Source organism: Thunnus thynnus, chromosome 1, assembly GCF_963924715.1.
Source record: "Thunnus thynnus chromosome 1, fThuThy2.1, whole genome shotgun sequence".
Lineage (NCBI taxonomy): Eukaryota > Metazoa > Chordata > Actinopteri > Scombriformes > Scombridae > Thunnus > Thunnus thynnus.
Window position 1 is genome coordinate 18,539,710 of NC_089517.1, and position 13,784 is coordinate 18,553,493.

At 38.3% G+C, this 13,784-nt stretch overlaps 1 long non-coding RNA gene across 2 annotated transcripts in view; it reads left to right on the plus strand.

Moving 5' to 3' along the window:
* LOC137182099 (uncharacterized) overlaps window positions 1-13,784 on the plus strand; it is a 42,754-nt gene that overhangs the window by 16,579 nt on the left and 12,391 nt on the right. The window contains exon 3 of one of the 2 annotated variants that reach the window (XR_010928248.1): window positions 1,420-2,088. The exons of the other annotated variant lie outside the window; for it this stretch is intronic. This is a non-coding gene — a long non-coding RNA (uncharacterized lncRNA). Of the gene's footprint in view, window positions 1-1,419; window positions 2,089-13,784 lie in introns of those variants that run through there. 2 annotated transcript variants of the gene reach the window in all.

Here is a 13,784-nt window from a genome sequence, read left to right on the forward strand (position 1 = left end):
GTACTTTTTATAATTGAATCTTTGTAGCTGCCAGCATCCTGTTTGTGCCTTGGCAACAAGAAAAAAGCAGTTGGCATCTGTTTTTCCTTCTTTTAGCTTGCTGTAACTACAACAAAAACAAAACAATGTTCTTTTAGATACCAGTGTATTTGTCATCAAGACTATACCCCATGCCTCCATCAATGCAACACAAGTCCCAAAATATTGCTGTTAAAATGCACCTTGCTTATCTGTTTAAGAAATATATAGGGAAAGTGATGTTCAGGTGTTAGATTACAAAAGTGCAATTACTTGGGTTACTGCAGGCTGCATTGCATGGAGGACTTGACAAAGGTTTAAATGGGCAGTGACAGCTGGGGTTGATAGATAGCATAATCAGCTGATGTAGAGGATGCACTGAAGCAGTCCTCAGTGGACAGCTGGAGAGTACAGCTAAGCTACTGAGAGAGATGGTAACCTTGGGAGGAATGACTACTGATACTTTGTTTAATGGATATATAAGATATGTACTGCAGCTTCAGAATCCATCTAAAGTAGATTGCGTTCTAATGTGTGATTGTAATTAAAATTGTGTGAAAGCGCTTAAATCATTTTTTTCCAAGGTCAGTTTTATTTTGTATGATTTCCACCGGTTATGCACCACTAAAAACATACCCAGAACACAAATTCACAAAAAGATAATTTGTGGTTTTACTGGGGCTTATGTGCTGGACTATTTCTCAGCCGGACTCAGTCACTTCTGGAAGTCTTGTCGTCACCATAAGGTTGCCAGGCAACCAACAAAGACTCTAAGAAGTAGCTGTGCCTGGCCCAAGCGGCAGCTACCATGGCTTGAGGCTGAAACCAATGTGGGAGTACCTTAAAGTGCAATGCCACCAGTGGCCGCCAGGTGCTGGCTCCAAAAAATCCCTGGCTCCCATTGACTCCCATTCAAGAAGCGTCAACTTCTCTTTAGAAATACAGACGCTTTTATCCAAGGCGACGTACATCTGAGAGCTGATACAACACAAGCAAGGATCTAGTCAGGAGAGAATGTCACACCTACGTCCATATTTATGTGCAGTCTATGACGTGGCCAAGAAGTAGTCCTGCATATACAGTAATTTTGTGATTGTTACACTTAAGTATTTGTGCGAATTAAACAGACATATTCATGAGTGAGCTTTAGGTGATAGTATGCAGATTTTTTTACCTTTAAAAATAGCCAGCCTAGGTGTTTCCTGTGCTTCAAAAACTTTCTCCTAGGTGAAGTATCACATTTAACCAAAAAACATGAGAGTGGTATTGTATGTCTCATCTAACTCTCTACAAGAAAGCCAATTAGCATATTTCTCAAAATGTTGAACTATTCCTTTAAATGCTTTGCACATCAAATAAAGTCTAAGTGCCTCCCTTTGGACGTGTGCTGGAAATGATCAGGCTGGGAGAGTCCCCAGGGCAAACCCAGGAAGGACTACACTTCCCACCTGTCCTGGGAGTGTCTGAGGATTTCCCCCAAGAGGAACTGGAGGAAGTCTTGGAGAAAAGGACATGAGATGCTCTGGTTGCCACATACTGTTAGCAGCTAGGAGATGGATGGGTCATGCCTCTCTTGTTAAGCTTTATATTGTAGATGACTGGCACTGACCAATTTTAAATGTTAGATTTTCACCTGCATTTCTACACCTGTGTACAGGGTTATGATCAGTTTGCTAAGGCAACTGTACAAATTTCAATCAGCCCACTGAGGCCACGAAATTAGAGCTATGTTAGAGCTGAAAACAGCACCTCTGTTTGAAAGCGATAAATAAGAAGCAGCAGGGGCCATTCTGATAACCTTTTCGATAACACTAATGTAATTATTATTACATTTTGCTGTCTGCATGTTTGCCTAATTCTGTTTATGCCTGAAATTCAATTCCAGCTTAATAAAACCATCAATTTCTTTTGGTTACTTCACCAATATAACTTAGAGTAATGAACTCATTTTGCTGTTGTATGGAAATTTTGTCTCATTACAATAATTTTGCCTGATTCACTCGGCAGCCGATATTAAGAGTAAGGCCCTACAGTCATAGACTGGGTTATTATGCTATACATCACAAAGTGCATTAGGCTCATAAAACCTGTCAACAATAAGGTTGGAAAGTTTGTGCGCATGGCCCGGCAGGTTAATATATTTCCTCCAAAGACTGACTAGAAGTGTCCAAGCTATATTGCTGCTATACAGAAACCAATTTTCTCCTAGTTGGGAATTCCAGATTCAATACCCATCCCCCCTTCACACACATTACTTATCCTTAATCGACACAGATGCGTTTCCCATCAAATCGGCTATTTTAGTCTATCATAATTTCTGTACAGACTGGAGAGTTGATCTATTTGTAAAGTTGAAATCTGTCCTTTCAGATTCACTGGGAGATTAGGCAAGTCATATAAGAGAATACAGTCCCTCTGTAACTGGAGATTTTTTCATAAACATACAGAAAGTGAATGAAATTAAATCAATTCCAGACAAAGCAGTGTTTTGTCTTCATAACACTTAGACTATGGTTCACTCAACCTCATAGACCCTAAAAAAAGCAGTTGGATGCTATATTGTCAATTAAGTTTGCTCTTTTGAATCCTTTTCCACATGATACATAATGCATGTTTTGGAACACTTCTAACACATATAGGATTGAATATTTCCAACTGCAAAGCCATTTACCAACATTGTATAGATAATATATAATTTAAATAACTGCAAGAACATATGCCGGCACAACCTTCAAACAAATTCATTATCATTTTAACAACATGATTGTATTGGCAAAAACAACTTCTTATTACAGATTTTGGATATGTGGGGAATATGCATTACATTTGCGTATAACTGACATCCCTTGATGGAAACCATAGTGTGTTTAACACATAGTTCCCGGTAAATTACTGGGATAACATTTCAAGCACTGCCAGTGATTTTCACAATTCACACATGCAGCTACATGCGGGAACTTTTCCATCTTGCGCCTTTTCACACATGCCATGGCAATGCTGGAATAGATGGGGCAAGAGACAGTCAAGCAGTTGGCGGTAATGCAACACTTATGAATGCCAACCGCCACAAAACTCACCAGATGAAGAGGATGGGGCAAGGCTGGATGTACATGTACACGGTGGAAGACATCTCTTTTTGTTTTCTGTTTCCAGCCATTCTTGTAAAAAGGAACTTGTAGGCAAACAAAATAACTTGTATTGCTTGATAGGTATCAAATCACCTGTGAAAGCATCGTCAGATGGACGTAACCCCTTATGTGCTTGTCCCTCCAATGTTAATTCTTGAATTTGCAGTACAGATTTCCCTGAATATTGATCCCTGCTGCCATTCACATGACCCTATGCAGGAAATGTTCCTGAACATTTCAGGGATAGACTGCATGTGTGAAAGGGGCTCATGTTTGCCATAGGACCTACATGGCTGGCAAGTGAGTTGCACTGTGGCTTAGGAAGTAGAGCGGGTCGTCCACTAATCAGAAGATCGGTGGGTCGATCCCCAGCTCCCCTCAGTATGTCGAAGTGTCCTTGGGCAAGATACTGAACCCCAAATTGCTGCAGAAGGCTGTGCCATTGGTGTGTGAATAATAATTAGAACTTCTGATGAGTAGTTTGACACCTTGCATGGCAGCCTCTGCAATCAGCCTATGAATGTGTGTGTGAATGGATGAATGTGGCATGTAGTGTAAAGCGCTTTGAGTGGTTGGAAGACTAGAAAGGCGCTACATAAATGCAGTCCATTTACCATTTACTACTCACACTTATGAAGAACCAAAGTGGGGACAAATATCAAACAACAGTGCATCATAAACCACATGTCAGTGTGAATGTGTGGCACAGAGAGAGCCTTCTTTGCACTTCTCATTGCTTCAAGGCGTCAAATGCAGTTCTGAAATAGCTTGATGCTTCTTGAAGAGGGTAATCTTTTGTAACAATCAATTACAATACATCCACCCCCCGTCTAAGCACTAATAGCTCCTGTCTGTGCACATGGTGAGGCATGTCTAGTAAATATACACTGTTTTCCTTTTAAATGTCTTATAATATGCATGGGGAACACAGAAACACACTATGATAGAAGGGCTGAGCATCAAAGCTGGAGAAGCAATTCAGCCGAGTTTCTCAGTCAAAGAAATGAGAATGGAGCAGTTTGTGGCTTTCCTCCCATTAGCCAGATTGAATTACTGTGTTTTACTTTTAAGGGCCATCTGTTCTGGTTTAAGTCATATTTCTAAATCTGTCATGTTGTGAGTGTGTATGTGTGGAGAACGCGTCTTTGATGGGTGGGAACAGTTTTTGCTCAAAATAAAAATGATGTGTAAAGACTATTGTGACATCAGTGACTTGCATGGAAATGCTGTCAGAGTTTGCAGACAGAGGTCCATCTAACACTGCTTGGCATCAGTTGCAAGGAAATATGAATACATTGATAACTGCAGGTAGTCAACAAATTATCCTCCTAAAGAAAGTTAATTGCAGGACACCATGCATCCTCTACATCACGTTTATGGACTTTGCAATGCAACATCTGACTTCTGATCTAAATAGCTGACAGATATTATTACATCTTGCTGGATTTATCACAGTTGAAGCGATTTAAATAAAATGGTTCCTGACATGATATGCATTCTGGCATAAGCTTGCCCTTTTTTTTTTTCCAAATTCTGAAGGATACATAGATATGTAGATAGAGAGAGAGAGACTGCAGTGTGGTGAGACAGATAAAGAGATGGAGTAATGAGTGATGTGGTTCCCTCTAAGGGTGTAGTATAAGAAGCCTCATTGAATTGCAGTATGAAAAGATTATTCAAATGCTAGACAGTATGACAGAATCACTGTGAAGTGACATTGCTTCATCGTTAATTACTTAGTTTCTTAATTTGCAAGGATTGAATCTTAAGTCTTTCAGCTTTTTCATTAGACAACTGTTGGCTTTGTGTTGTAGCACACTTGCATAAATTGGTAAGTCTTGTGCTTAACATCGTGTATTAGCAGAAACAAACATAAAAACCCCACAGAGCTCTGGTTAAACTAGTATTTTACTTTGTCCCTCAAATGTTTCCAGATACAAAAAGTGCTCTTTACATCAGATACACTTCACTATACATCAGGGATACATGTTAATTTAGGATACCAAGAGGGCTTTTAATTTAATCAGTGCTTTCAGGCATACATTTCTGTTGTGTCATATTCTTTCCTCTTTCTGATTTGAAAAGCTGACACCATGCTATACAATTTAGGCCTGGAAGAGCCTCTGAAATGTCAGTGATCCACTGTGCCGTTGCAAAGTTGGAGTAGCATGGCTTTAAGGGACAAACCATTTCCCTGTCAGCAGAAAGACTCTCCAGAACAACCTCTCCGCAGCCCAGCAGGCCTTGCACTGTCACTGAGTCCCACGATTGAATTGAATGGTCCACAGATTACTCAATTATTTCTATATACCAGCCTTCCATGGCAGACTAAAGGCCTATTATTGGAGGGACTGAGACCATAGGAACTTATTACATGTGTGACCTTTTAAAGCCTTTCACCGTGATGGATCTCAGGTGAGAATTTACTGGAATCAATTTTTATCTGAAAGCTCGATGCTTGCTCACCGGCCCAGCCCTGTGTGAAACCTTCACTTTGTAAAAAAACAAAAAGAAGGAAAGAGAGAGACATCCCCTTGACTACTGGAAATGGGCAACATTTTAAAGTAGCCCAAATGCCTTTGTGTCCTTTCCTCACAAATTAAAAGAGACTTTGAAATAGAGGGCTGGAGGAAGTGCCGGATTATTGTGCTTAATCAAGGTAGAAATACAAAGACAGAGCCAGTTCCCCAAAGGTTCACATCAAAAGGTGCATCCCACTTTGTGAGCTATTTAATCAGTTAAAACACAGATGGCAGGCTGCCGCAATTAATTAATCATATATGAGGCATCCTGTACCTGCTAGCAGAAAGTATGTCAGTGCTACAGAGATCTCATTTGGATTTCATTGTAACTATGTGCCACCAGAATAATTGCCGAATATGAATAGGACTGGCTGTGGATGTTATGTTGGACATAATGTACTGAATTTAAACTGCTGTTGTCCCTGCGTACAGTATATTTTACTACTGCTTCATCCTAGCAGAGTAAATTTCAGTTATCATTATTGCCAGATGTGTTAATCCAACTTTCTGTTGCCTGTGATGCTGCTTTGAAGTATTTTATGATAAAGCCTCATTTTGTGACCCTCGGTCAAACTACTTTTTCATACTGGTCAACAAAAACAGAAAGATCAATAACTTTGCAAGTGAAAGTCAGAAGTATCAGTGAGTTTTTTTTGACATCACAAGCAGTAGTGACAGATGATCTTGACCTGGTTCCAGACCTCTGTTCAGCGATTTATATATGAATGTAAAGTCTGGTGTTGAGCCTGTCGATGCTTATTTCCCCTTGTTAGAGAAATATTTGATCCAATCAGAGCTTAGTGAGTGGGACTACATCATAGCTAGCTCGCTACCTAGCTACATTCATGAAACATAGCATCAGAAAGTGCATATCACTAAAGATAATGACTCATAAAGAAGCAGGTATAGATTAATAATGGGCTCAAATGTAGCTGTGAAACATGCAGCATTTACAACAGGACATTACAATCAACTGTATGAAATCCCAAAGCCAAACTAATAAAATAGTCACAATAAAAATCTTAATCTGACTGGAAAGTAAATGGCCTGGTGTGTATCCCTACTAAATTATACATTTTAATGGAATCTGTCAGACTATAACCGTTTATAAAGTCACTACGCATTAGATTTAAAATGTGTTTATGAGAGATCTTGCAAACACCAAAAAAGCTTAAATGCTTTAAGGTTACGGTATAGTTAGGCTACTAGATATATTATCCAAGGGGCAATATGAATATTTATATAATATCATGCATACTGTAGCTTGATACTGGTTCACAAAGTTAAAACAATAACCCTGTTGTACAGTAACAGGTAATGCACAATTAATGTTATTTTGAGTATAGCAAATTTATTTTGTGTCTATACAGACCTCCTCGCTAGACGGATAATGCAGCCAGTGTAATAGGAGGAAATAAAAATATTTCTTTAGAGTAGAGTTGTGTTGAGATAACAAAAGTTAAGACATGAACCAGTAGCTATGTATAACTCCAGCAAGAGTAAAACATATCTAAGTTGTAGTAAGAGGAATAAAACATATATGGTTTTGTTTGTGGTTGCTGAGAGGATGTTAGTAGTTTGTGGTAACACATCTTCGGGCCATGACAGACTGGATAGTTAAAAATGTTGCCAATATGTTGTTTTGTTGAGAACACTGTTTGATGTATTTGATCTGAGCTTTTAACAGTGATTCTGATTTAGATTATAAGGGTGGTGTCCGAGAAAGTATTTTAAAGTATTCTTTTAAACTGACTCCCTTTTTTCATGGGTAATATCGTACAGATTGAGCAAAATTGCAAGCTCTTGCAAATGATTCAATTTCCAGAGTGCTCTGTTTTCTGTCATAGCTTATAATTGAATGCATTCACCTAGCATAAATAAGATGAAGTGAAAACCAAAAAGAGTCTGGGTAGTGACAACAAATATTAAGAATGACTGGGATATGGGTAGGTCAGACGTCTGCCCTGTTAGCTTTATATAATAGCACATAGTCTCCAAAAACACATTGTCCCATTGTCTTGCATTGTACAAAATGAACAAACGATGCACAAAATGATGAAACTGTCAAAAGAGTCACTGGGTCTATGATTCTTCAAATATGGGAAAATGGATTGTATGTTAGTAAAGAGGAGTTGTGGTTAAATTAATCTTATATTCCAGTTGTACAATGAATGATAAGTTACTTTGTTCACATGCTAACAGAATACCACAAGATATATCCATACCTTACATACAGTATAAACTAGTCCCCACTTCCCTTTTCCTCTGTTATTCTCTGTCACTCAGACACACAGATATACACCCCAGCTTGTAGACATTTTGATCTCTCAGCTTTTTTTAGACATTTTATACATGAAATGTTTCCACTCAGTCCCATAGTGTGTATCCTTAGGAGCGTGAGGCGACTGCATCAAAACAGAGATAATCAAAAATAATATACAATATACATCCTCTCTGGATCATCCATACTCAACAAGGTGATGTGCTCTCTCTCTCTCTATTCTTTACGAAAGGAAAATTGCACATGTAATAAAATCCAATTTTATATTTCATTCTGAGAACTACAATAAACACAAAACAAGCAGTAAATAAGCTTTTCAAAAAGCTGATTACCAAAGCAATTTATTGCCAAGTCCAGGACTGTGTTAAAGCAGAGCAGCGCTGAAAGTGGAGGGGCCCACATTCCAAATCTTCTCTCCCTCAAGCTCTTTGCTTGCCATGTTATTAGCTGGGCTGCTTGGTGAGGAGCCAATCTGATCAACTTATTTTACTATATAATGCTCCAGCTCCCGCTGAAAGCAGTTAAAAAAGGATTGTGATTGAGGTCATCCTTGCACCCATCAGGGTGGCAAACGCTGCTACGTACATTACTACAGCCGTTTTCTGTCAGTGTCTGGGTTGGTTTTTCAGAAAACACAGCGACAAAGCTTAATATGCAGTCATATAAATTACATTTTTATGTCTAAATAGACCTGATGTATCTGAATTATATTGGGTCTCCAGTGTCTATACATGATCAAACACACCTGTCTATAGGCCCATGTGGTTCTTGATTTAACTGGTTCCCTTTCAGGCTTTGGATGTTACTTACTGTAAGTATCATATATAAATGAGGACCTGAATAATGTCTTCATCTGGAGCAAAATTAGTAATGATATAATGTCATTATACATATCACCAGGTATCTTTTAAGCAAAAAAAAGGAAAACTTGTTCAGATTCCAATTTTACTCTCCCTTTTTATGGTAAAGTTTTTGTTCACAAACACTGATAAAACACAGGAATACTGTGAAAAATGTTTTAGGGTTTTTGTCTGCAGCATTGTATTGTTCATATCTTAAATTAGCTCCAACTTTAGGTGGGTATTGAGGAATGAGCAAAAAGTAAAAAGTCTGCATAATATTTTTGAATATAAATTGAGGCAGTGATGGCACAGGAGAAAATGCTATGTGGGGATTATTCACAGTTATATAATGTTAGGAAGAAAACCAGGCGCTTCTCATTTTGGTCACTTATCCCTCATTGTAAAGGTCTGTATATTTCATTGCTGGTGCAGCAGCTTAGGGGATACATTTCAAAGCAGCAAATAAAAATTGGCTAAACTTCCAAAATTAGCACTTCAAAGTCAAACATGATTTGCAGCAAGGGAAGGGGTGGAAGCAGTGTGACTGTGAAAGTGAGTTTGTAAAAGCTAACTGTGTGTGTGTGTGTGCGTGTGTGTGTGTGTGTGGTGAAGCTGATGTACAGAGTTCAGCATTAGGCCTTAGAACCAATTTCTAGGCAAATTGGTTTCATTTAAGAATGAGATCACAGAGTAAGCAAACCTCTTTCAGGGCAAGTTCATGCATCTGTAGCCATTTATTTCAGTTTTATATGCATTGCCTGGCACTGGCTGTTGGTAGGTAGAATATGCATAATCTTAGCCATGGGCACCATACTATAGTTAACGTGTTCACATTTACCTGTTATTACCATGAAGTTAAATAGTTTCTTCCATTTTATTGCATTCTGTCTAAAAGAGCTTCAACAGTCATTTAGCATTTTGTTTTCTATATTCCTTCCAGCACTGTTGTGGAATCAGTACTAATCAAAGCCACATGCAACTAATTGCCCTCTCCAGTCCCTTGCACAGAGCACAAGCAGGCCCATTAGGCATCAATGGAACATATGTTGGAGTTTTTGAGTGGGTGTGAAAATCAGTTTATTTTCAAGGGGAATAATAGTCACTTGACCACAGTTACCAAATCTGTTCATATTCATTTGTTTAAGGTGTTCATTGTATTTTAAATCAAATGCTATAGCTTTGTCTGTGAGGCTGTAAGGTCACAGCTGTCTGTCTGAAGGACACCATCGCGGTTCGTGAGTAGACAATAAAGATTATCATGTCAAACAATTATGTCATGAACATTAAGCAAAGACATACAAAAATACATGAGGTCACCTCATTGTCATCAACATCACTTGTTTTTACGGTAACAGGCCAAATCTCACTTCAACCACTATGTTTCTGAATAATTCCGAAGAATTAAATGGGTCCCAGTTGTGTTTTATTCCGTATCAAAGCATGAATAACCTTCCAGTCAGGACAAACATATTCGACAAGTGATTCATTCCAACTTCCATTCACACAATAAACATATAAGAAGGACTTTGTACTCAAACACGCACATAAGACTTTAGACAGTTTTTAAACAGCCATATTGTAACTCTGTGTTTTGTTTTTTGACTTGATGTGTATGTTTTTACTTTGTTCACTGTGTAAGCCACATCAGAGACAAATTTCCATTGCCATGTGATGAACAATTCATTTTTTCTGTTTGTGATTTGGTTAAAGGAAACAGGCCTGGGTCACCCATCACTGCAAATTTGGTGCTGTGATGAAAGTTCACAGTTAAGAGAAATTGTTGTGAGAGAAATGCAGCAAAATCTTTGGTCATCAATCCAGGCGGTCCTAGATTGCTCTTTGAGCTTTGGTGATCAGGACCAAATTCTGACTGTGTGACTGCTACTACGACGTACATCTATAATACACCAATACACTGGCTGGTGAGATATGTCATAAGTGTCATTTTTGAATAAAGTTTAACACATCTTTAGTACACACAAACCAAAATGATGGAGACGAAACGAAAAAAGATAACGTAAGAGCGGCGCAGATGGATGCTGATGATGTGCCCCTGCTTTCATATACTTTTCTGTATTTACATTGTAGTGCTAGAATTCACCGCACATTCATCACATTGATACCGTACAGTCTGGGACAGTCAAATCTGAGTTAAATCAACAATACTAAAAATATGCTATAGCCCATACTGTAAGGAAGAGGTTGGGTCGGCAGAGTAATAGCAAGATGTGTCAGGTTATAATGGCCGCACCGTACACCTGCATGGATATGATTGGACGTCGCAAGTCAGCTGTTAGCCACACGGATAAGAAAAAGCCAGTTATTTTGAAGCATGAATGAAATAACTGATCATAGTCAGCGAAAGTGACTTCAGTGCCTGATCTAACGCTGTACTCCATTTTATTTGACATAACTTTCCAGCTTTAACCAAATATTGTAGAAAAAAATGTGTTCTTGGTATTGGCACATTACAGGTTTTGCAGATTTGTCCATTATCATTATTCTGTTTGCTGAGAGAGTTAAGTCATCGCAATAAAAAAAACATATTTAAATAAAGGACCCTTTGGGATAACATGTTTATTGAGAAGACCACATTATAATGCTTAGGTTGTTCTCATTATATTATCATGCTATTATATCATGCTTTAAACCTAGACAGAATTAGATCCTTTGACTTGTACAGAAAAGGCATTTCCAAACAACAAACTCTCTGTCCTATCAAGAAAGTAACGTGTTGTGGGAGGAAAATTATTGTCCAGAGCTGTTATGCAGATAATGATTAAAATTTCCCACATGGCAATAATGAGATTGATTCCTCGCCAAGAGTTGGACACCACACCAATTTAAAAAATACACTGGCAAGAGGTTACTTTCCGTATTACCTGCAGTAATCAAAATGCATAGCCTACCATCAGTTTCTTCTCCCAAAAAACTCTCATCCATAAAATTAAAGCCAGTATAATTAGAGCTGTTGCAGTGTTGATGAACCCAAAATGAAACACAGAATCACAAGTTTCACTTAGAATTTTGGCATCCTCTCCACTTATCGGCCTTCCTTGCGGTTTTTATCCTCCATGCACCCTTTATGACCATGCTCTGCTGACAGCTGTCCCTATGTCAATACGAATGTCTGTCAAGAGAGATTATACATCACATGAATCGAGGCAGATAATGAGCAAGAGGGAAGGGCACTTTTTAACACCCCCTCGTGTGCAACATATGACACGAGCCAAGCTAATTAAGCAGATGCCATAATGCAGTAATCAGGAACACAGAGGAGGTTGGAGAATTCACAAACTTGAGTCATAACAGCGCAACATTTGGTGCTTAAGAACTTCTCCACCAACACAAGCAGATGGGAATGCCAAGCTGCAGTGCATGTGTATTTATGTGTGTGAGCATGCATGTGTGTGTGTCATGTTTTGTAATTCTGGATGAATGTGTATGTGTCTCAATAGTATCTGTGTGTGCATATCTGCTGCGTCTCTCTATCTTATTCTGTATGTTTTACTATATGATTACTATTGAAATGTGTTGGTGGGCATATACAGTCATGGTGTATTCTGCGTGTATTGGTGCATGTGTGTGCATGACAGAACACATATATCTGAATCTGTGTGTGTGTGTGTGTGTGAATTTACAGCTGGGGACAGCGTTACCTGGTGAGGTGTTTTCCTCATTATTTTCCCGGAAAATGAGCAATCAGCCATATTGCATGGAGCCTGATTGTTTCCCTCTGTAAATCAATCCAGGAATTGCAATTAAAATGTTCTCTTATGTGGTATAATTGATGTCTACCTAATCCTTTATTTGCACACCTGCCGGTGAGTCTGAATTTTTAATGAATTTCTAATTAATGCTCTTTGCACACTTGATTTATGTGTTAGCAAATTATATTGCTGTTTGTGTCCTGCTGGTGGAAAAGTGCCCACAGAATGTCAAACCTGAGTTGAAATCTGAAGTTTGCCTGCTTTCACTAAAAAGGAAGAAAGACACTGAGTTGAATAAGAATAAAATAATGATTAAAAAATAAAAAAGCGGTGTAGGTTGGACATATTGAATGTTTATGATTATTCTGTAATTGTTGTAGGCCCCAGACAGCACATTGATTGATACATCGGCTCAGCCACATTAAGCATGCGGTGTATTCCCAGTCATGTCTGTATGCACCTGTGTAAACTCTGACACACTCCCCTACCTTGCTTTTTTTATTATGGTTGTCCTGCTATATTTGGGGCATCAAGCATAAACTAACCGCAAAGTATGCCAGTTTTATTGAGCATTTACACAGGTGGGCATGACGTGCAACTTGTGTGTTTTTTTTTTTATTTTTTTTATCCAGGTTTGATCTAAAGCACAAGCAGTGACCTGATGTGAGAAGTCTGCATTATTCTCACTGTGTCATATAATGTCTTAGGCACTTTAGAACATCCCAGTAAATCAAAGCCGGTGACATAAGATGACCAATAGCATGTCTTTTTCATATCCAGGGTCTAATATGTCACACATGAGGTCCTGCAGCTTGTGATGTCATCATACCAGAGTGAAATTAAAAGCCAGAGACCTCTATCAGCCTCTTTTTCAACTTGGAACTTGAATGGTCTGAGGATTGTATTTGCTTTAGCATTTTGCTTATTTTCTCTCTTAGAGTAATATTTGTATTTCTTCACCGTTAATTAACTATGTGAAAACATTTCATTTTATGAAATGGTAACATGGCAACAGTGTTGAGGTTTTAATTTGGCAGAAATAATTTAAATAGACCCAAAGTGGCTCTAAAATGTTAAACATAATTAACTAATTGTAAAAATGGCTTAGCTCATTGTAGTCCAAATAAACTATAAATTACCGGCTGAAAATTTAAAATGAAAACTTTTATCATCCCTACGTGTATTATTTCAATACACAAACGCCAATCATAATAATCAGATATTTTGATAATGCACAAAGAAAGGATGTGTACCCATTGTGCTGCCTAATATATTTATAATTA